We start from the raw sequence: 20,731 nt of genomic DNA, 5'->3' as shown, positions 1-20,731 counted from the left end.
AACCCGAGAATCGGCGGAAGAGCAGAATTTAACTTGTTCTTGAAAAAAACGTATTTCTAATAAAGTGGTTTGAAAGGAACAGAAATCCCCAGGTGCCTCGGGGTATGGCCCACCCTGAAACGAACACCTGTATCTGGTAGAGCATCATGTGTTACTTCAAATTGGGCTGTTACGGGTGGTGGGAAATCTGGATTGAAGCCACACAATGACTCTTCCCCTGTGTTACTTGAGGTCAAGGGAGTTGTTCTAATCTCTAGCTTAATTTTCAAATTTAGTTTGCTTTTGTTTCCTACACCCATGCTATAGAAATACCAGTGGTTTGTGAGATTTGTTTTAAAGCTCGTTTCTTTGAGGACTGGCAAGATCACAACCCTCCTCCAGGAAGGCTCAGAAATGCTTCTGGCTCAAGTAGCAAAGTATTGTGTAACAAACAAATATCAGTTGTGCCCTGTTCTTCAGAGGGCGAAATAATTTCCAAAATGTCTTTGAGAGACCTTACTGCCGTTCTGGTTGGTACAGAAAACACCCAGATGGGTGGCAGTTCACTACTAGGATTTTTGATATTAAGCACGCGAGCTCAGGACATTAATTGTTGTTGAATGCTTACAGTTGAAGAAGCTTCGTGAGGACCAGTGCTGCTTAATTTTCACTGGCACTGTCCACTTCAATGCTTGCTCTGGGCTCCGAGTCTTATTTACAGTTTGAGCACAGCTTGCTCTAGCTGGCATTTTAAATACTTGTTGCTGTCTGAATTCTGAAGACTACAGCTTGCAAAATCCTTTAAAAAACCCCCAGTGCAGGTGTGACCTCAGTGAGCAAGAAATACATCATTAAGTATTTCCATGCACTCTCGCATCTGCTGCTGCGGGGTTGGAAGGAACTCTGCAAAACAACGCTACGCTGTAGATAGCTCAGTATCCTTGGTGTAAGAGGTGCTTACGGAGCAGCTCTGTCTCTTGTTTCTGCTCTGATGTTTCAGATACTCTGCTCCAGCTGTCGGCTACGTCAGGTTTAGAGCAAAGGTCAGCAAAGCAAGCCTCTTCTATAGATCCGGTTTTAAAGCAAGCGGAGGCAATACATCTAAGTAGGTGCCCCACAGCTATCTTTCCAGTCACGTTGCCAAACCCTTTTGTACTTGTTAGAAAGGCAGCCCGAGCAACTTAACTGTCTTGCTCTCGTCGCATATGCTTATCGCATGGACCGGTTCTTGGTGTGTTGCCAGGGCCTTTGCGCTAAACCAGCACTTCCTGGTGAGTCTCACCTCTGTTGTGCCTGTACACACACAAAAAAAAAGGAAAAAAATCCCGCTGAATTATGTTCTTGGCAGGCGATGGAGAGCTGTTGTGATGTGTTATCCTGATTCCAAGGGAGCGGGATCCTAGACAGGACTTTAAATGTGTTTCCTCCCGCCTCGATGTTTTAATAGTTCAAGCTTGAGGTTTTTTTGTGCGAAGCCTCTTTTAGAGAGGACTTCAGGATTTTTGTTGAAGAGACATCCTAGTGTGAAGTGTTTATTAAAACAATTCTCAGGATTCCCATATTTAACACTTTCTCAATTCAGTGTCGTGATGTAGCTCAAGCCGATGCGGCATATCGCTCACCCCGCGGTGAGTCTTTGTGGCCCAATTCAGCATCCCTTGCAGGCAGGAGAAGATCCTGGTAAAGGGGAGCAAAGAGGATGCGGACTCTGGTTCCAGAACAGGTAACTGCTCTGTGCCAAAGCATCTTAAAATTATGCTCGTGTTCAACAGAATATAACTCTGAATTTACCAGAATGAAAATATTTGCTTTGACACTTTCTCCTTTCCCAATTAAACTCTTTATCTTGTTTAAAATCGAGAACTTGAGATACTTCTAGATTTTTTTCCCTAAATAAAAACTCTTGCCAAAGCTCAGCTGCTGACCTCCTCTGCATCTGTCTGCTTTGACTGCAAACATGTCATGTCCCAAGGGCTTTACAGCCTGAGGAGATGGTTGGTTGTACGTTTGGGGTTTTATGTCGCTGTTGCTGAGGTGGCTTGACACGCTTGCAGTTTCTAAATGACTGTGTAGGTTTCTTGGAGTAAAAAAGCATTTCAGTAAAGTCTGCAGAAACCTAAAACAAACTTCACTTGAGGGAAAAGGCCACATCTTAAAATAATACGTGTCTTCGGGAGGTCTAAATTAGTGAAGTATTCCAACTGTGCAAACACGTGAAAAGCATTTTGCTTTTAACAGACCTGGTACATTCTTGTAAAACGTGTGATGGGGCACAGCCCCCAAAACGCAGTTAAATCTTAGGCTTGGTGTCAGGTCTAGCACACATTCGGGGTCACGCTCTCAATTCTGTGGTTTTACGACCACGGTTTCTCTTTCAGAAGTGTTTTGGCACTTTTTGAATCCTCACAAAGAGGAAATCAACCGTACCCAACACAACTGGAAAAAGAAATGATTGTGTATTCTCCTTCTGATATTTCACTTAAAACTTGAAATTTTTTGCTTGTTTGAGAAGTTTATTATTCGTACATTCAATACTCCGTTCCCACCAGTATGTACAATCACCATGGCAACAAACTTCTCTTGATGGAAGCTGTAGCAATGCAAATATTGTATCTAGTGGTTTAGCTTAGAGACAGATGTATGGCCATGTAAACTACTACTGCCGTTGTCCTCGATGCTTCTGGATCCGACTCTGGTTTCCCCCGTGACTGACTTTGAATGTCAGCGTAGTGAATTCTGCGGCTTCTGGCTCGGCGGCTGGCTGAGAGCGCAAGGTTCCCGATTATTTCCGCCTCGGTCACGCCAGGTGAGCAGCTTGTATTGAACTCTTCTGGGAGGCTGGAGCGTCGGGTCGCAGGAGACCAGCGCAGTCGTATCGTGGGGACCTTTTCGCCTCGCCGGTTATCCCAGGGAATCCCAGGGCCTTATGCTCCTGGGTCATGGCGCTGTACGTTGTCGTCCTTGCTAGTCCTTTCTGGTAGGATGCCTTCCTCAAACTGTGCAGTCATCTCCAGCTGGGTTCCATTTAAGGAGTTTGCTAACTGACAGTGGCTTATCGTTACAGACTAATTGCACTTAAATTCTGTTGGTTTCTAGTGTGTCCTCTTTTACTGAGATTCTAAGAAATCTTGTGCTTGTGGAGGCAGTGCTATGTTGCGTTATGGTCGTGCACGGGAACACCGGTTAAACTGTATTGGTCACAACTTCATTCCGACTCCCTTTCATCAAGTCCAGTCTCTTCCTTTCATGTTTAAAAATCTTGTGTGCCAGCTTCTTCTCAACTTGACTAATGCGTCTCCCCGCTTTTCTTGAGCAGCACCTCAGCAGCCCTCGCGTAGGCCACAGTTTTAGGTGGTTTCAAGCCACTTCTGTCCAACGTGCTGCTCCTGGGACTGACGGCACCACGCGTAGCACCGCAACAGTCATCTCGCAAGCAAAGCTCCGCTGCAATGCAAATCAGAAGGTGTCCCCCTGGGCCTATACAAGTTCTCATCCTGAATTGCGCTTGGCTAACGACACCTAGTAAAACAAGGGCCTGATGCTTGTACGTGTTGTGTTCTTTCTTGTCTGTAAATGCAAATGAATCGCACAGTAATCAGCACCGCAAAACTGGAGTTTGGTTATGGCGCTCGTTATCTACTGTCATATATACACTGATTGTGTTCCCGTCTAATCTGATTGTGAAGGAGCTCTTGGTGCCACCATTAAATGTTGACCCGTCCAGTGGAAGCTTAAGAACACAGTTTTAAACAAGTTTATTCCAATCCGTTTTCTCTACGGCAAAAACCCATGTATCTGTCTGCTATCTCTTTTTCTAAACAAGTTGAAACTTTTCAAGGGAACAGCACAGAGTTGGGGAGGGCAATGAATTAATTTGTTTTCTGAAGGAAAAGGGCAGTATTATTCAGTCCAGCATGGTGTGAGATGTACCTTGTTGTCTTCTTGTGGTGGTTCCCTCCACTTCTGGTGAGGAAAGACCAGGTTTGAAGCCTGGAGTATCCTCTCTGTAGGAAAAATGCTGACTTAGTTTCTAATTGGTTCATAGCAGGCAACTCGTATGCAAAGTGTCTTCTGGGGAAAGCTGGCTTTTCCTTCTACCTTTTTCTTATTACTCGTTTCTTGGCACAAAGTTTAGTGGAGAGCGGCCAGATGTAAATCATCAAGAGCTCCAAAGAAAGCAAGCCAGACCGGAGGGCTTGCTGGAGCAGCAGTTCCTTCTCCCCAAAATCCCGATCGCACTCGTGAGGTACCTTTCAGTACACATGGCTGCGCCTGGGAAGTGCCTTTTGATGGGGTTGCTGGTGACTGGGGTGTTTATCTTGGGGAAATTTGCCATCCTTGATGTGAAATTGTGAAGGGTGTGACAGAATAATTTAAGAATGCTCTTTCCTGTGTGATTTATCATCTCAGTCGGTTAAAATCTGGTAGAGAAGCAGGAGTAAGGATTTTTTTTAAAGCAAAATTGCATTTGTAACAAGAAAACGCTTGTGTGCAATAAAACAAAATCTCAGCAACCAAGTGCAGGTTGCTGTTCAGTTATTCATTCGCTATTCCCTCGCCTCCAGAGCATTTTCGGCCGCAATCATAAGCGGCCACCCTCTTGCAACGAGTGGAACCACCTCTGTATAATGCTGTCTCCACTTCACTTGTCGCAGCGGTAAGGATGGTGAAGGGATGGGAAAACTGGTTGCCTTCAGAGCTTGCCACAACTGCCCGCGAGTGACTTGCTGTCTTTCTTTACGCTGTAGGATTTAAGTGAGTGTTGTGTCTTTCAAAGCTGTGGTGTTCCTTGGGAATCCCAGTTCAGACGAAGGAAGATTGAGGTTTGCCCCAGGTACGTGAAGATAAACTGCAGATTGCCCCAGTGGTGTCTTCCCTTCTTGGGGCTGGTGCAGGCCATGGGGCTGTGGATACCGACACCAGAAACGGTGCAACACAACATCCGTAGCAAATAGCGAACCTATTTCTGGTGCTAGAAAACCCGTTTGCTTGAAGCCGGAAACTGAGAGTGGTGCCCTGTGGCAACAAGACTAACTAGCTTGGGCGAAAACCAATGGATTTTAATAATCTGAATGAGTTTAGCCTGGAGTTCTCAAGAAGTTTGCAACAAACAGGATGAATAAAAAGTGCTGCCTCTTGCTGCTCGAAGAAATTACAAGAGCTTTTCTTCCTTTATAGCCTTTTTTGCTTCTGACCAAGTGTCCTTTTTTTCTGGTGTGCTGCAGGGATAGACAGAGAAGCGTGAAGAAAGTTAAATGTGAGTAACGTGCAGGGACTTTTACTTGGGGAAAATAAGAATAAATATTCCTGATGCTCGAAGCATCCAAGTCCTGGTGCCGGCTGTGGTTTCACGTGTGCAACTGGCACCTCGGGTAACTTGTATCAGTTTAGAGGAGGCACGGCAGGCTATGAAGGCTTGGAGGCAGGGCGGTGACTGAGCTGAACTTGCCCTTTTGCTGCCCATGCGTCAGCGTAACCGGTAATGCTGCTAAATCATAGGGCTCCCTACAGATAACTGCAGGTTGTGTAAGTGCTTCTTAGAGTGGAACTTGTTTGCCTTTGTAAGAAAATAAACATGAATAACCATCAGTCCCAATATTAGAGGCTATTTATGTTGCAAAATTCTGCTTGCAAATACTTTGGAAGAATTCACACCTCTTGATACCTCGAACAAGCACAGCAGTGCTTTCTGTACCACAAGCAGCTGGAGCGGCTGCACTTACATCGCATGGGTGGTGTAGCGGCACTCGCTGCCTGCAAAGCTTTTCATGAAGGAAAGAAATCAACTGTATTAATCTTATTTTTAAAACACCCTTTGTCATGAAATATGCAGATGGTGAGTTATTTCCTCAAAGATAGGTTCTCAGCTGCTTAGACAGCAGAGCTGCATGATTTCTGTGTTTGTTTTTTTTTAAATATACACAGATGTGGTCTTACCATTTTCCCTCAAATTCAGAATGTCTTCTCTGGTGAGGTTCTTCACCTGGAAGGATAGCTGTAGACAAGTCTCCATAAGTGAGAGAAGACGTGGCAGGGATCCTTAGAAGGCAGGAACTTGCTTTCTGGTAATGACCGTCGACCTATCTGCAACTTGTATTGAGATGCATGTAGATAAATATACAACTTTATCTTTCCCTGGGGCATTCCAGCTTTCTGCTTTGTCTGCTGCTTTGGGGCAGGGTGCTCATGGCTACCTGTGTCACTAGGCTTGTGAAAATATCTTCAGTGAAATATTTTTAGCTGGAAAACTGAGTTGCCCAAGCTTATAACTTATGTTAATTTTAAAGAAAACTTAACGAAGGGATTTTTTTTCTTTAAGGCTAAATGTTTGCCAGGAAAAAAACCACTCAACCCTGCAAACGGACTAGCCATCTGCTGGCCGTGATGTTCGTCTGGGATTTTGGGAGATCTGGGTGTGAAGTTGAATCCCAACAAATTTTTTTTTTATTACTGGAGGGGAGATCCAGCCCTACAGTGGTGGGTGGTCCCGCACAAGGATGAGGGAATGGGAACTCGACCCTGGAACAGGCAAATCCACAGTGGCCAGTCTATTTCTGACTGATGGTTGGGCAGTCTCTCACTCTCCAGATTTGAAAGGTTTTGTGTGGTTTTTGTCCCAATGCAGAATAGTCAAAATGCTTTAAATCCCTTTTCATTTTGACCGAAGAAACAATTTCCTACGAGCTCAACCCTGAACAATAGAGCCTTGATCTTGATAGGGGGCTCTGGATGTTACTGTAATGCTAATACATGGTGCGGTTGGCCTTTGCGCTTCTGGCACATTTCAGGCACTATATAGGGAGTCTGTAATCAGCTGCAGAAAAATTCCCTTCTGTCTCTCTCCTAGCAACCCCTTCTGAACTGATATTTGAAAATAAGCTTGCTTTCTATATCATCGTCTAAATATTATCGACACTGTCATTAAAATTCTTTTCATAGTTTTGGGACTAAAACAATTTATCTTCAGGTCCTCAGGACTCGCTTCTAGTTTCTGTGGTCTTAAGGTAAAGCTTTTGAACTTCTTATCCATTAGAAACCTGACTTGTATCCAGATTTTGCTCTTTTCTCTTGACTTTTACACTGGCTGTATTTGACACAAAGTCAAATTAGGATACTGAGATGATAAAGAGATAAAAGCAGCAAGGCCGTAAGTCACCTAGACTAGTAGGAGCAACCTGAGAGTCTTGAAAGGGATTTGGTTGTATTTTTGTTAAACATTTTACTGCGTGTGATGTGTTACAGGCTGGTTTTGTAGCTCTGTAATCTTGACCCTGTATACACACGGTGTGGCCGTGTGCCCTGCTGTGGAAACAAGGCAGACCGCTTGTACCAGTATGAACCACTGGATTGCCACTAGAATCGAGAACGTTAAAGTCTTTATCCATTACCTGCTCATTTTCTTTCTGCAAATCTGAATAATGAAGAGTGCAGTGACAGAGAGCGTGGGCATAGAAGAATTCGTCTGGACAGAGTAGACTAAAACAAGGTGAGGGGTTTGTGATCTTCCCCATCGATGCTGATTGCGTGTTTGAAGTCCTGAGTGCTCACAGGAGCACTTTCTGCACAGATTTACATCAATAGCCGATGAAAGAGGTGGATGAGGCTCCTGGACGCGAGCATAGATATCCTGGGAGAAACGCGCGGGGGTTGCTGTGAACAGTCTGGCCACCTTAATTGTGGGAATCTTGCTCCAAATTCTTGATACTCTTTTCCTGGGGCTTTCTGAAGCTGTACTCTTGTTTCCTGAAGACCCGGAGCATTTCTCCTTCCTGGGAGCTACTTGGGCTTGCTGCAGGGTTCGGCACCAGGCCCTGTCTAGCTCTGAATGCAGGAGAGGGGGTTCGTTGTGCCCTAGGCACAAGTCGGTTCCTTAAGTCTTGTGGGTCTCCAAACTGGCAACTCTTTCTTGGATCTGTGACAGCTGATTAATTGCTGGTGTGTTTGGAATGGGATTCATTTGGGATTTGGTTGCAAGACTTTTGCCTTACAGAAAAAACCTGTCTGAGCTGAGCAAATAGCTGGGTCAGAGCCTGCGTTCTTTACTCGGAGATACATTGCCCTCAGCCGTGGTGGAGCTTTCTCTTGGAACCTGGTCCGGAGGGACAGTCCTCCAAACGTGCCAAGTCCCTTCTGCTGCTCCCCTATGCTTTTCCCTTGTGCTGCTAGAGGGTTCCCTCGTAAGGCGTTGTGGGATGGAGAAGCCTTGAGGTCTGTCTTGGGTTCCCGATCTTCCTGGAGTCCCAGCTTGTGCAATAAATGTTTCCTGGGGATCACGTGTGCTAAGGGAATGGATCTGAAGACTTCTTGGAGATGGAAAGAGCTTGTAGGGTGTAAATGTTCTTCTTTCTGTAATTGCTCCATGCACTTCTCCCACTAGTGCTCTCTATCTTTTGTTAGTGGGATTTCAAGGTTTCAAATTCCTGGACGATTCTACCTTTAGAGAAAACTTGGTGGAGAGGGGAAGGGGAAGACAATTCACCCCACTTGTGTTAGAAAGTGGGAGTTCACGTGGAATTCACCTCATGCCCGGGAAAGAGGGCTTCCCCAGCTTCCTCAGTTCTGCTAATGCATTTCCAGAGACTTCCCCTGTGTTGATACAAGGGCTTTATTGCTGAAATTCACTTCATTTTCAGTCTGTCCCCAACCTCTTGTATCACGTTAATGAACAATGCGGTTATTCCCAAATGCAGCATCCGCATCCCAATACATATCCCTTTCGTGAACCTAACTCACTTGCTGCTTTTTTTGTAGGAATTTTAGGTCCTTGCCACAACAGGGAGAATAATCAAATATGGCACCACATTGCTTACAATAGTTTTTTGAACTTGGGAACCCTAGGACTGAGTCTGAGTGCAGAAAGCTCTGCTTTAATTTATGGTCGGTATTAACATGCGGAGCCGAAGAGCATATAAGCTGCAGCTGCTCAGGAGCCCACTCTGAAGATGAGGCTGGGAGAGCTGTTTTTTATTAAGTGGTACTTGATTTAGTCCTAAGTAAAACCATTTGTATTTAACCTGATCCGTGAAGCTGCTGTAAGTGTTAACATACTTCAGTATTAAACGTTTCACTCTGGGGCATCATCACGCGTGGCGGGTTTGCGTAAGAGCCCGTTTCTGAACCTGGAATAGTTATCCATTAGGTGAGCGTGTGCATTTTCAAAGGACCTTAAACTCAGTTGAGCCTATATTTAAAACTTACTGTCATGGTAGTGGGTGACGTGGAAAGATCTAGTGACAAATGTCCCTTCACATCGGGTCTGAAGCGAGCTGCAATACTTTGGTGCTAAGGTAGTCTCTGCAAACCTGAAGGGATGTAGCTTTTCCCAGAGATGCCCCTTGGCTTCCAGCAGAGAAATCACTTGCCCTTGGGGCAGTTAGGCATCGATCTGCCCTTTGTGAGCTGCTCTTGGGTGACTGCCAGGTGCAGCAAGCTACTTGCCGTTTAACTGTAGGGCAGAGCAGCTTATGCTGAACCAAGAAAACTCTTGAGCCAAAACAAACTGCTATAAACTTTTCTCCCGCCCTATGAGAATGAGGGGAAGAAGGTTATTGCGTCCAAACTCTTTTGGAGCTGGCACTGTGGGAAAACTCTGTCCAATCTGGGACTCATTGTATCTGAGGAACTGTAATAAATCCTGACGGACCCCGCAGATGGGACTTGGATCTCCTGTGTACGAGTACACACACAGACTGCCGGGATTGAATTGGCACTTCTGGATACAAGAGCCTCTTCTCATAAAGTAGTTTGTGACGCACCTTAAGCAGACTTCATGGATCGTAATGTGAGATCAGGGGCAGGTCTGAGCTGAGAATTATTTGTTCCTGGTGGTAGGTCCCAGGCAGTTGTGTTCCTGGTGGGTCAGGAATATTTAAGTGAGCGTGTATGCGTGTGCCCAGGCGCACAGGTGCCTGTTTGCTCAGTGCCATGAAGGTACAAGGCGGTCTGCGTAATTGCTGCAAAGGGGAGAGCTTCCTGGGCGAATTTTGTGCCTTGAAAGCAGAAAACCTTTTGCATCAGAGTGAAAAATCTTGGTTGTAAAAGGGAACCTGGCTTCGGTTCCTCTTAGCCTGAGTGTTTCTGCCAAGCTTGCTGCTGTGATGTTAAGGATCTTTTATTAGATATTCTGTGCTGTTGCCCCCTTCTGTCAAATGGGAGCAGCCTCTGTGGTGCAGAGCTGAAGCAGTCTGAAGTTCAGGTGGGAATAAACCTTTGATTTTTCTCCTGCTCTGTTTTTTTTTCTGATGCTTCCTTCATAATTCATATTAAGATTATTGATTAAAGATAATTGCTGTAAGATATTATTCACAATCCATTAATCCTGATTTATAGCAGAATTCTTCAGCAAGCTTGGGTGCTGAAACATCACCGCTAATTGTCTTAACTGAGCCTTGCTTGAAATGAAGATTTCTTGCCTTTCCGTTTGTATTCCCTTCTTCCCAAAGCGCTGGCGTTTTGATTCTTGCCTTTAAATGTTGAGAAATACAGTTGTTCTTTTCGCACTGTAACAGTGCCTCATAATCTCGCCCTTCTGCCATCTCTCTGAAGACGCAGAGTTTTTTGGTCTTGCAATTCAAATTAACATGAGATTGCCGTAATTTGCATCATAGCTGTGGGAGGCCGTCTGACAGCGCCGAAGGCAGCCAAGGAGAATTGAATTCATCAGCTCTCACATTTGTCAGAGCAGGGACTGGGATGAGTTCTGCTCCTCTAATCTGGGCAGGAGAGTAAACATTTAATGTGAGCGGTTGGCAAGGGTGACTTTCTGCTTTGTGGCTCATCTCCTGGGTGCTGGAAAGGAGAGAGGTCTCTCTGAGTCCTGGCCTCGCCTTCGAGCCTTGCCCCTGGGGTTCGTGTCTGTGTGCGGTGAGGCTTTGGAGCTGTTGCTGCTTCTAGATTTTTTTTTAGCTCCTCTCCACAGCCCGAATATGTTTCCAAATACATTGCTGATAGGGACTCGGCGTTTTCTGAAATCGGAGCTTATGCTGTGCAGAAGGAGACGGAAAACACTAAGCAGCTCTGAGGGGAAAGGGGGCATCATCTCAAGATTGCTCAATGCAGGGGGAGGGGTTCTTCAGTGTGTAGAGTTGGCTTTTATTAACGTCATTGTGGTGGTGTGGTCACTTAGATGTGTCAAGACGCTTAAATTGCACGTTGTAGAATATTTTGAATATTTGGTTTTAAACTATTTGGTTTGACAGGCTTCTAGCAAGTTACCCATATCTGAGTAAATGGGTTTTGTTTCCTGGACTAAATGTTTTCCTTTACTTGATGTATCAGTATTGAGAGCAAACATGAAGTCACAATCTTAGGAGGACTCAATGAATTTGTTGTGAAGTTTTATGGACCACAAGGAAGTAAGTATATGACCCAACCCTTCTGTAAAAACAAACTAATGGCTTATGGTGGGGAACAGTGAAATGACACATTCTTCTGGAGTGGAAGAAGAGATGAGCAAATCTAAGTGGGGGTGAGAAATCAAAGGGTAGCAGTGTTTGAAGGCTGCTCTCCCAAGGGCGGGGAGAAATACAACTGCAAGCATTAATGCGGATGAACCACCTCCCTTGGAGCTGAGCAGAGCTGGGTACTGCCTTCGGACAGCTAAGCCCTCTGCTATGGCCTTCAGCACTGCTTTTGTTGATCCTTAGCTTTTTTAGACCTGGCTCATAAGTCATCTGATTTTTTCATCAGCCACCTGAATTTTTGCGGAGTTTGTAATTAAGGTGGGTTTTCTAGTGACTAGATCACAAGTCAGGTCTCCAGCGTGCCTTAATTTAGTAACATCTCTAAAGGTAAGTAGATTATTCTAAAGTCTCTGTTTTGAATAAGGCTCTTGTGTCTTTGTGCCGAGATCATCTGCAGTATCAGTTAAAATCATGTATTTCTTGTTAGGCAGCACAGGAAAAAGGCTTTTACCGTAGGAGGTTTGATATGAAATCTTACCCCCTGATGGAACTAAGTATTCTTCCAAAGATGTGTTTTGCTTAATGCTGTAGTTCTATTTATTCTCTCCCGAGTTATGAAGTGTCTAATACCTGCATTTCTTTCATTGCAGCACCGTATGAAGGTGGAGTATGGAAAGTTAGAGTCGACCTTCCTGATAAATACCCTTTCAAATCCCCGTCTATAGGTAACCGATAATCATGTTCAGTCAAAATCCTTTTACTGTTTATGCAGGAGAGATGTTATTGCTTGCAGCGTTGTTGCAGGTGAAGTTGCACCAACCCTCAGGGCAATCATAAGGTCTTTACTTCAACTCTGCAGAATGCTTTTACCGTAGACTTTCAGATATCACATACCAAGCAGAGAGGAAGTTTGGTCTTTTGGCTGAAGGGCTAGGGGCTGGAAATGTCATTTGGTCACGTGTTTGTGTGTTGATGAATTGAGTCTCTCTACCCTGTGCCTTTTTTTAATAATCTGTCCATTTGTGGGTAAGGCGCAGGACACCACAGTGGGCGCTGGAGCCTGTTTATATAAAATGACTTGTTTAGTATGGAGTGCATATGGTGCATGTGCATAATCTTGCGGTGAACCTAGCTGTTGGGACCTCTTGTCCAGAAGTGGATGGAAGTGAAGGCAGGAGCTGAAGCATCTGTCCTCCCGGACTGGGTGATGCCTATGTGGAAGAACATAGAAGCAGGGACCTATCACCAGAAAAATTGCAGCTGGCTAGATTGGTCAGGCTTGTTTAACCTTCAAGAGCAAATAGGAAGCTTGATAAGGAAATGTTCTTTAGACTGTATCCATCCTATCTTTGTCCTTGGGTAACGGTGGACTAACTCGGATGTCTTCTGGTACCTAACTTTATTCTAATCACTTAAGCTCTAAATGAAATAGCCAACGTTGCTTGAAAAACTGGAGCAGATGCATCAAGTTCCAGCATCTATTCTGGCTTATGAAATAAGTGCTGGTAATTCAGTGGCATGGCGCTTCTCAGTCAGAGGGGTGCGCTTGCGGCTGAAGCCACCGGAGGACTCTAAAGAATGGAGAAAACTGCCCAAGGAGAACTGATGTGGAAACTTGATTATACAGGTTGGACGAGATGGGTCCCTTCCAATATCAACATCCTGATTTGGAGTTGATAAGTATTGGCTGCTTTCTTAAAATAGACTCTTACGCTAAGAGTGCCTTCTATTTAAGATACCTGTCTCTGGTGTGAGAAATAGTCTGTCTAGTTCCAAATGCGAACCGTGCCTTTTGGGAAAGAGCGATGCTGGTTTTACACCATCCTTTACCTTTCTTTTTTTCTGTTGAAACCTTAACTGAACCACAGAAATGTGCACGCAGCTGAGTAACAATGCAGTATTGCTGCAGCTATGCGAACCCTCTTCTCCTTCCTCTTGAGTCAGCTCTGAAACTTACTATAAACCTCTTAGGTTAGAGACTGTTTACAAGATGCACAGTCTGGTTTTTGGTGCCAGTCATTTCCCCCCCCCCCCCACTTCTCAAGTGCCTCAAACCAATGCAGATCGGGGTACTGTCATGTTGGCAATCTTAAATGGGGGCTGGCTACAGACAACTCTCAGAAAGCATATAAAACCCACTTCCCTTGTTAATTGCTTTGGTGCTAGTCTACTCAAGATTATTTTTCTCTCTCCTGATGTATCACAAATCAAGGTTGCTGGCTTAAAGCAAAAACAAACTTTCCTTCCAGTAGCTTACGAAGCCAACGCAGCTTAACGTTGGCCAGGCTCTTGTATATTCATAACGTTGATTGAGGCTCCGGTTAGTTGCATGGAAGGTGGTAGGTTTGACCTTTTGGTGGTTTGGCTTGGAGGCTGTTCAGGTGCTGGTTGGGATAGGTGGGAGTAAAAGGCAGCCCGGGATCGGAGTTGGCCCGGCTGTATTTTCAGAACTGACACCCCAAGGATGGCCTTTCTCCTTGTGAACTTGGGGTGGGTGGGTGTGCGGGGAGTTGTTTTGTGCTCAAATCACTGAGTTGCTTTGTCCCTTCTGATGTTGCTTTTGCTGTCTTCCTTTTAGTACAGCATCTTTCCATCCATCAGCTTGCTTACACCCGCTGTGTTGCGCCTGTTTTATTCCAGACTCATCGGACCTTCTAGCATGCTTCCCTTGCCCTACGAGTCTCTAAGTGGCTGAAAACCACCTCCTCCCTCGCTGAGCTCCCCAAAAGGCTGGCTCTTGCTCTGGGGCCTGCCTTGCTGTCTGCTGGGCGAGCGCTGCCTTGAAGCGCAGGTTGCCTCCCGGGTGAAACAGTATGCAGCTGAGGTTTCGGGTTGAATAAACAGTTGATGCTAGACGAGAGCTGGCTTAGCAAAGAAGGGCTCAGCTCTGCTGCAGGGAGGAAAGAGCTGGGGAGTGGAAGCGCCAAGGAGAGTGCTAGGACCCGGGGAAGCTCCCAACCGGCTGCAGGAAGAGGTTTGTTTTTCTTTGTCTGGTTCCCATTTCTGCTGCCCCAGCCCAGCTTATCCGGACAGCCAGGGCTGAGTGACGTCTCGTCCCCTTCCTCTGGGCCAGCCCGATCTCTGCGCCACTGCTCTCGGGGGCAGACTCCGTGTGCGGTGCCTGATACTGCTGGTTTTGGCATTACAGATAGCTCCAGAGCAAGCCTTCGTCCCGGCTGAACCGGGAGCATTCTTAGGTGTGAAACAAGCTCGTGAATGAGATGAGATCCTGTTCTCTCCCAGGTCTGCCTGTTCCAGTGAGCATGGGTGTCCTAGCCCAGCAGTCCTCAGCCAGCTTGAGCTCTGGATAACACAGGGGTAGGAATTAGTAGGGAAGAAATTTGCTGTGGCAAATCTCTGATCTGTAAAGAGGTGGAAGTGAAGGATTTCAGAGATGGTGGAGCCCATAAATGGACAGAAGGTCACCTAGAGCACACATGTAGCTTGTTTGCAGTCTTCTTGTGCTCAGCACTGCATAGCTCCCACTGCGGTGATGACATGCAGAGTTCAAATTGTCTGTAAGTCACTGGCTTGTATAAAGTATAGAATCCAGCCGTTTCTTTTCCTTTAACAAATTACACTTTTATGCTGAAGCTTAAAGCCAAAATGCTGTTCTTGCAGCTTTCCTTGTTCCTCTAGTACTGTAGGCTAAAATTTTCTTTCCATTTTAGAAAATCTTAATGCAGTCTTGAACATGGCATGGGCTTTTTGCAGCAAATAACATCGTGGCTTGAAGCATATCCATGCATTCTAGAAAGCCGCTTCTGTAAAATGACTGCTAATAGTTGCTTTCTAATCTGTTCAAATTGCTTTTATCCCAGCATGGTTCTGAGTATGAGGTACATGAAAACTTGGTGTTCTCTTCTAAAGAGTGACTGACAAACCTGAACAGAAAAGGGTTTTAAAGTGGGTTCCAGATTTGTCGTCTGGAAAGGTGCGGACCTTTTCTTGAACCCTAAACGAGTGGTGGTCCTCTTCACCTTTGAGGGTCTCTAGCAGAAGCCTCTGCTCGGTGTGGTGGCCCTTCTCCTGCCAAATCTTTGCTCCCTTGTCTCATCCACAGCTCCCTTCTCAAATGTGTGGCATTTTTCTCCTGCCCTTCTCAGGTTGGTAATTATTGCAGTAGCCTATTAAATGATGCTGCCCCAGGGACAGCGCTCTCCTGACAGTGCAGGTAATGCCTCTGCTTAAAGACCTAAACCATCCTGGGATCTGTGTGAAAAGAGCAGTTCCTGGGAGAGCTTCCAGGGTTTCATCATGTCCTGCAGTACCTTTCTGGTATTTCTGGCACTGCCTGTTCCTTGCTTGGTCTTTGCTGTGTGTTCGGACAGATGCCATATTGGTGCAGGATGATTTTTCCTAACAAAAGCTATATAACATACAGTAACAAGGGAAATGCGCATCCTAGAAGAACACGAATCTAACTGGAGCCAGATGTAGGCCTGTCATGTTGGCTCTGGGCTTGAGTGCTCCCATTGAACTGAACTAACTCCGCTCGTGATCCCTAAATATCCAAATCTAACTTGAGCAGTTTGCTAGGACAAAACCAACTCCTGAAAAATACCCCGTTGCTTTCTGAAGCTAATGAATGCTGCTGCTCTTAACGCTTTTGTCAATTAATGTAAATATCCCTGCGTGCTTATGAGGACCCAAAGTACTCCCCTCCTAGATGTTTCGTTCCATTTTTGCTTTCTCCTAGACAGTATGTTTTGAACTGTTTATGACTTCGGTAACCCTGCTGGCACTGCTTCGCTACTTTTCCCTTCCCTCTGGGATTTAATATCTTCAGGGGAACTTTCTGCCTAGTCTGTTCCTGCTTTTTCCAAGGGGAGTTGTGAAGTACTTGAAGTACTGTTTTGAGCTCCCAAGTCACGAGGACACTTTGTGTAAATTTTGTATGTTTTTAATCAGTCCATACGCCTGCCAAGAGCCGGAGATTAATGCTCTTTGATGCCATAAACATGGGAGGAAGCGAGGAAGTGCAGAGTGTGAATGTCCTGCCCTGCTTAGATGATAGGAGCAGTAGAAACATGTGAACCTGGGAGCCTGAGCTCTTATCTGGAAGCACTGTGGCATTTATTTTATTGCTAAAATCTGCAGAAATATTAGGCCGGCACTGAGTCACTCTAGTTTCTTAATAATCAAATGTCACAGCTGCAAAGTTTGCGTACAGTATGCTCAGAGCCTCAATTTCTCAAATAACTTCTGTATATTTGTACACAGTTCTCATTTTCCTTCCATCTCTGGCCCAGTTATCTGCAGATATCTTGCATTTATATTTCACCTTTATCCTAAGTGTTTTGCAAAACAAAATGCCTAGTACGTACACAAAACATATGGAAGAGTGTGTGTATATGTGAATGTAGGTATATAATGAGACATTGTGGCAGCCGGTACAGGAATGAAGTAGTGCTTAGCTCCAGCCAGGATTTAACAGATCTCTCCTGGCCTGTGCTTAATTTTTCTTTTTAACTGCAGTTGCTATTTTTACTTTCAGCTCCTCTCTGGATTGTCTTACATTTTGCTACTTAGAATTTCATGAGTCACTTATCGCCTGTGACCATTCTGAGCTTGCTCTTCCCTGTGTGTGTTGATCCTTATTCTGACCTATAAGCGATGTGAAAATGCTTGTTCTTTCAAATACGCTTAGCTTTGTCTAAGGGGAAAGACGAGACACCTAGGGGTAATTTGTATCCCTGTCTCCACTCCGGTCTGACGCACAACTGTGCACCCTCTGCAGATTCCCTGCTACAATCGGAGAATGGGAACAAACTGACAAAATGGGGTAGGTGTTTTCAGCCTGACTTGGCACAGATTCACTGCCTTCTGTGCCAGTCTCTGAAGCCTGGGCATCAGGTGATGGTGCACCTAAGCAATGAGATGAACTGATATTGGGCAATTGCTTTGTGCTAGTTCTGCATGTTTTTCCAGAGATTGCTGCTCCTAGCACCAGTCTGTAAGCTTGTGGATACTGCTTTTCCGCTTCCAAGGAGGACCGCTCAGCGATTCGCTCTGAGCAGGAGGTCCAGTGTTTATAGCTCTGCCGCTATTTTCCATCAGGTACAGCCATATTTTTCTGTCCTGATCTTTCCCTCATGAAGCTGCTGCAGAATTATTTATGGTATTGTTTTGAAAAGCTACTAGAATTTGAGTATGGTAGTATAAACTGTTCTGCTTCTGCTGTTAGCAAGCTGATGTTACACAGCACCTCGTGCCACCACCGTGCAGTGAATGCCTCCACGCTGAGTGCACTGTGTTACATTTGACTCTGTAGTTAGTGCTCTGAATGGGCTCCTAACCTCCACATTTCATAAAAAAAGAAATCCTTGCCTTTGCCAGTGGGAGCTTATTGACCTGAGAGCGCTGGACAAGGTACGCACCTTTGAGGTGGGCTGATCCTCTGCCCTTCAAATGGGGAACAGCCGTGCGCTAAACCAGTTGTCCAAGTCTGCAGAGGGGAATAGGTACAAAGTTGAGGACTGAGGAAGAGGTCTTGCTCTCGTGCCCTCTCCCCCATCTCCTACCACGGTTTCTCAACCTGTGGTGCATGGCGGGCTCGTGATCAGTTACACAAGAAGGTAGTCCTTGAAATGAGTGCAATGTGTTTTTTAAAAATAAAAAAACCAAATGCATGTTCCCTTGCAGGCTTTTGGGTGTTTGGGGAGGGGGAAGTAATAAACATTAAATTTAGACTAATCTTATCTGGCTGTTTGGCAACACTGCACGAGCACTTGGGAGATCTTTTTCCATTAGGCAGGTTGTCCAGTGGTTTAAAAAAGCAGAGGAAAAACACTGCTCTTGACCTCTCTGTGCTGTACATAAGCTCTTTTGCGTGCTTCTGCCCCAAGCCTTGGGTGGTCACCCAAGCCATGTTGACTTGGTGTGGTATTTAAAACTCACTGCATCCTGCGTCAGAGAGACTGTAACCACCTTCCCACCTCACCAGCCAGGCAGTCTGAACGGTTTCCTGACTTGGCCTTAAGCTCATTAAAAGTGAATCTTTGAGGCTTGTCAGTCTTGCTGCACTGAAAAGTCAGGAGCGGTTACATACACTTGTCCTGTCAGCCATTTGTTTGGCACCACGGTGGTACATGGATATGGATCTGCTGTCACAGTTGTTCAGGTAGAAGAGTGTCCAGCTGGCCTTATTTTATGAGCAAAGAGAGCCGACACGTGGGCAAGCAGTGGTGAGTTTGGGATGGGTAAGTGGATATAAACTAGCTCCGCTCTGGCACGTTCCCCAGAGCCAGCGGGAAGTCCTCTTACAGTTATCGCTGGCGTGGTCGGGCCGTGCAGCTGACTCCCCGCTGAGCAAGAAGACGCGAAGCCGGGAGGCTGGGATGTGCTGTGTTTGCTGGCACGCTGCTTTTCCTCCTTCCCGCGTGCTTCGGCAGGGCTAGCAGCAGTAGCATCACTTTGAAGAGCTGTGCTGCAGGAAAAAAGTCTCTTTTGGGGACCTCTCACCTAGCCTACCAGCTAAGCTGGCTGTACTTTGAGCTCAGATAAGCAACAGGCCACCTTTTGAAGCGCCGCTTGTTGGATTGCAGCCGGTTCCTGACTTGGAGGAGAAGCACCAAGGGGTACAGAAAGCTTTCTGCTGCTGCGGGCCAGCATTGTGCAGCTGGAGCTGTGGTAAGAGCGAGGAGGCAGTCTCCAGCCCAGGTTTCTGATCCCTCTTATCTCCAAGTTCTGCATCTGTTCTGCCTGTCTAGTAGATGAGGGCTGTACCAAGGTAGGGGACCCTTTCTAAATCGTGGTCCAGCCCTATAGGCAAAGTGATAGGGGAGCCATTGATGCGGAATAACCTCTTGCAGGAGCTTTCTGCCTAATGGCTCCACAGGGCAACGAGAGGTGCCTTGGGAATCCTCAGCGTTCCCCAAGTTATCCAGGTATTTGGGCTCTGCCTCTTGGAGGAGAACTTGCTGGCAGAGCAGCTCACGACAGCGCGTTGGTTCTGGCAGTGCCTTCTAGCCATTTCCCGGGAGCTTTAGTCTGCAGTTGTTCAAGAGAGACGTTGACATCAACGTAGGCCTGAAATTCCTCCCTGATTCTCCGCTGCGGTTTTGCTCGCCTGGAAGAGCAATGTTCAGCTATCGCCCAGCCACAGGGCCCGATCCTCCGAGTGACCGATCTGACCCAACTGCGAGTCAGTGCCCTGGACGTTCAGACCCATCCACGGTTGGTGCGTGAGCGCGGTGAGAGAACTTCATTTCTTACTGGAGTAGGTCCAGCTGCTGGAGCTTTATGAATGTTCCTGTGTTCGCAGCATCAAGGAAGATCGACAGCCTTTCAGTTAGCTGATTTTTTTAATTTAAAAATGCGCTTCTCTTCAAAGATTTTTGTCAACCCATGGAGTGATTACTCCAGGGCTATTGCTGAAATACCAGCGTTTTTGAAGGTCAGCATCTGCATATTGGTCTCAGCGTCTTCCAGTATCGAAACAGATGTGTGCCTTTCTGTTGTGTAACTCCTTTGTGGATGTACAGGGGTTTTTCTGTTGTCACCCAAAGGCTTTTTGTCCATACAGATTTTATGCAGTCCTGCTTTACCTTCAAAAGCAAGCCTGGACCTCAGTGCCTCTGTATGGAAAGGGTGGACTGCAGCCACTGCTGCTCAAATTCCTCCTAAGTGTTGGCTTTTCCAGGGTTCAGTGTGAATACTGTTTTAAAATGTTAAATTAAGTGTTTACAGCTAGTCCGGCACACAGAATGGCGACTGCTCGGGCTGTGACCTCAGCTTCATGCTCCAGCCCGTGGTGAGGACCCAAAATCAAGAGCCTGTCCCTTGGCTCTTCATGGAGTGCTCACCTGTAGTTCTGTGCAGTGTATTAATTGGGGTGTGCTGTGTTCGAGGCTATGGCAGTAAACCTGCCCCAGTGTATATGCTGGCTTGGGAGTTTTTTTTTACTCCTGGCTTCCTCTTTAAATCTGAATTTCATTTTTACATGGATGCTTATGCTTGCTTTGTCTTTTGTATTTGTAAAAATAAATACAGAGCAAGTCAGTATTATTGGAGCAACGTTAGTGCTTTATCACTGCAGGTGACTTTACATTTCAAATAAAGGAGGAGATAATAGTTTGAGCTTACTTCTGGGTCAGGAAAAGGAAAGATATGAACAGAGCTGCTCTTGGCCTGGGCAGTTTGTGTCTGTAGGAGAATGAGACTGCGGGGACCTTGAAGAGTCGCAAGAAGATGCGGCAACAACCTAGGAAGCGAGGAGTGCGGGGAGAGTGTTTGTGTCCTTTCTTGAAGAACAACTGTTTCATTTGCAAGGCTTGAGACCAAGGACAGTGTGAAAGAAGGGTTTGTTCCTTGCCTGGGTGAATGCAAAGATGACAGAGAAGAATTAC

General features: G+C 45.9%; 1 protein-coding gene across 1 annotated transcript in view; it reads left to right on the top strand.

Moving 5' to 3' along the window:
- Window positions 1-20,731, top strand: part of UBE2H (ubiquitin-conjugating enzyme E2H) — a 43,184-nt gene that overhangs the window by 6,519 nt on the left and 15,934 nt on the right. Inside the window, exon 2 of the mRNA XM_009331001.1 lies at window positions 12,032-12,106. The gene's annotated coding sequence lies outside the window, so the exon portion shown is untranslated. The remainder of the gene's footprint in view (window positions 1-12,031; window positions 12,107-20,731) is intronic.

The sequence above is a fragment of the Pygoscelis adeliae genome, unplaced genomic scaffold, assembly GCF_000699105.1.
Source record: "Pygoscelis adeliae isolate BGI_AS28 unplaced genomic scaffold, ASM69910v1 Scaffold129, whole genome shotgun sequence".
In the NCBI taxonomy this organism is placed as follows: Eukaryota; Metazoa; Chordata; class Aves; order Sphenisciformes; family Spheniscidae; genus Pygoscelis; species Pygoscelis adeliae.
Note: the sequence above shows the minus strand (reverse complement) of the source record. Positions and strands in the feature narration are given on the sequence as shown.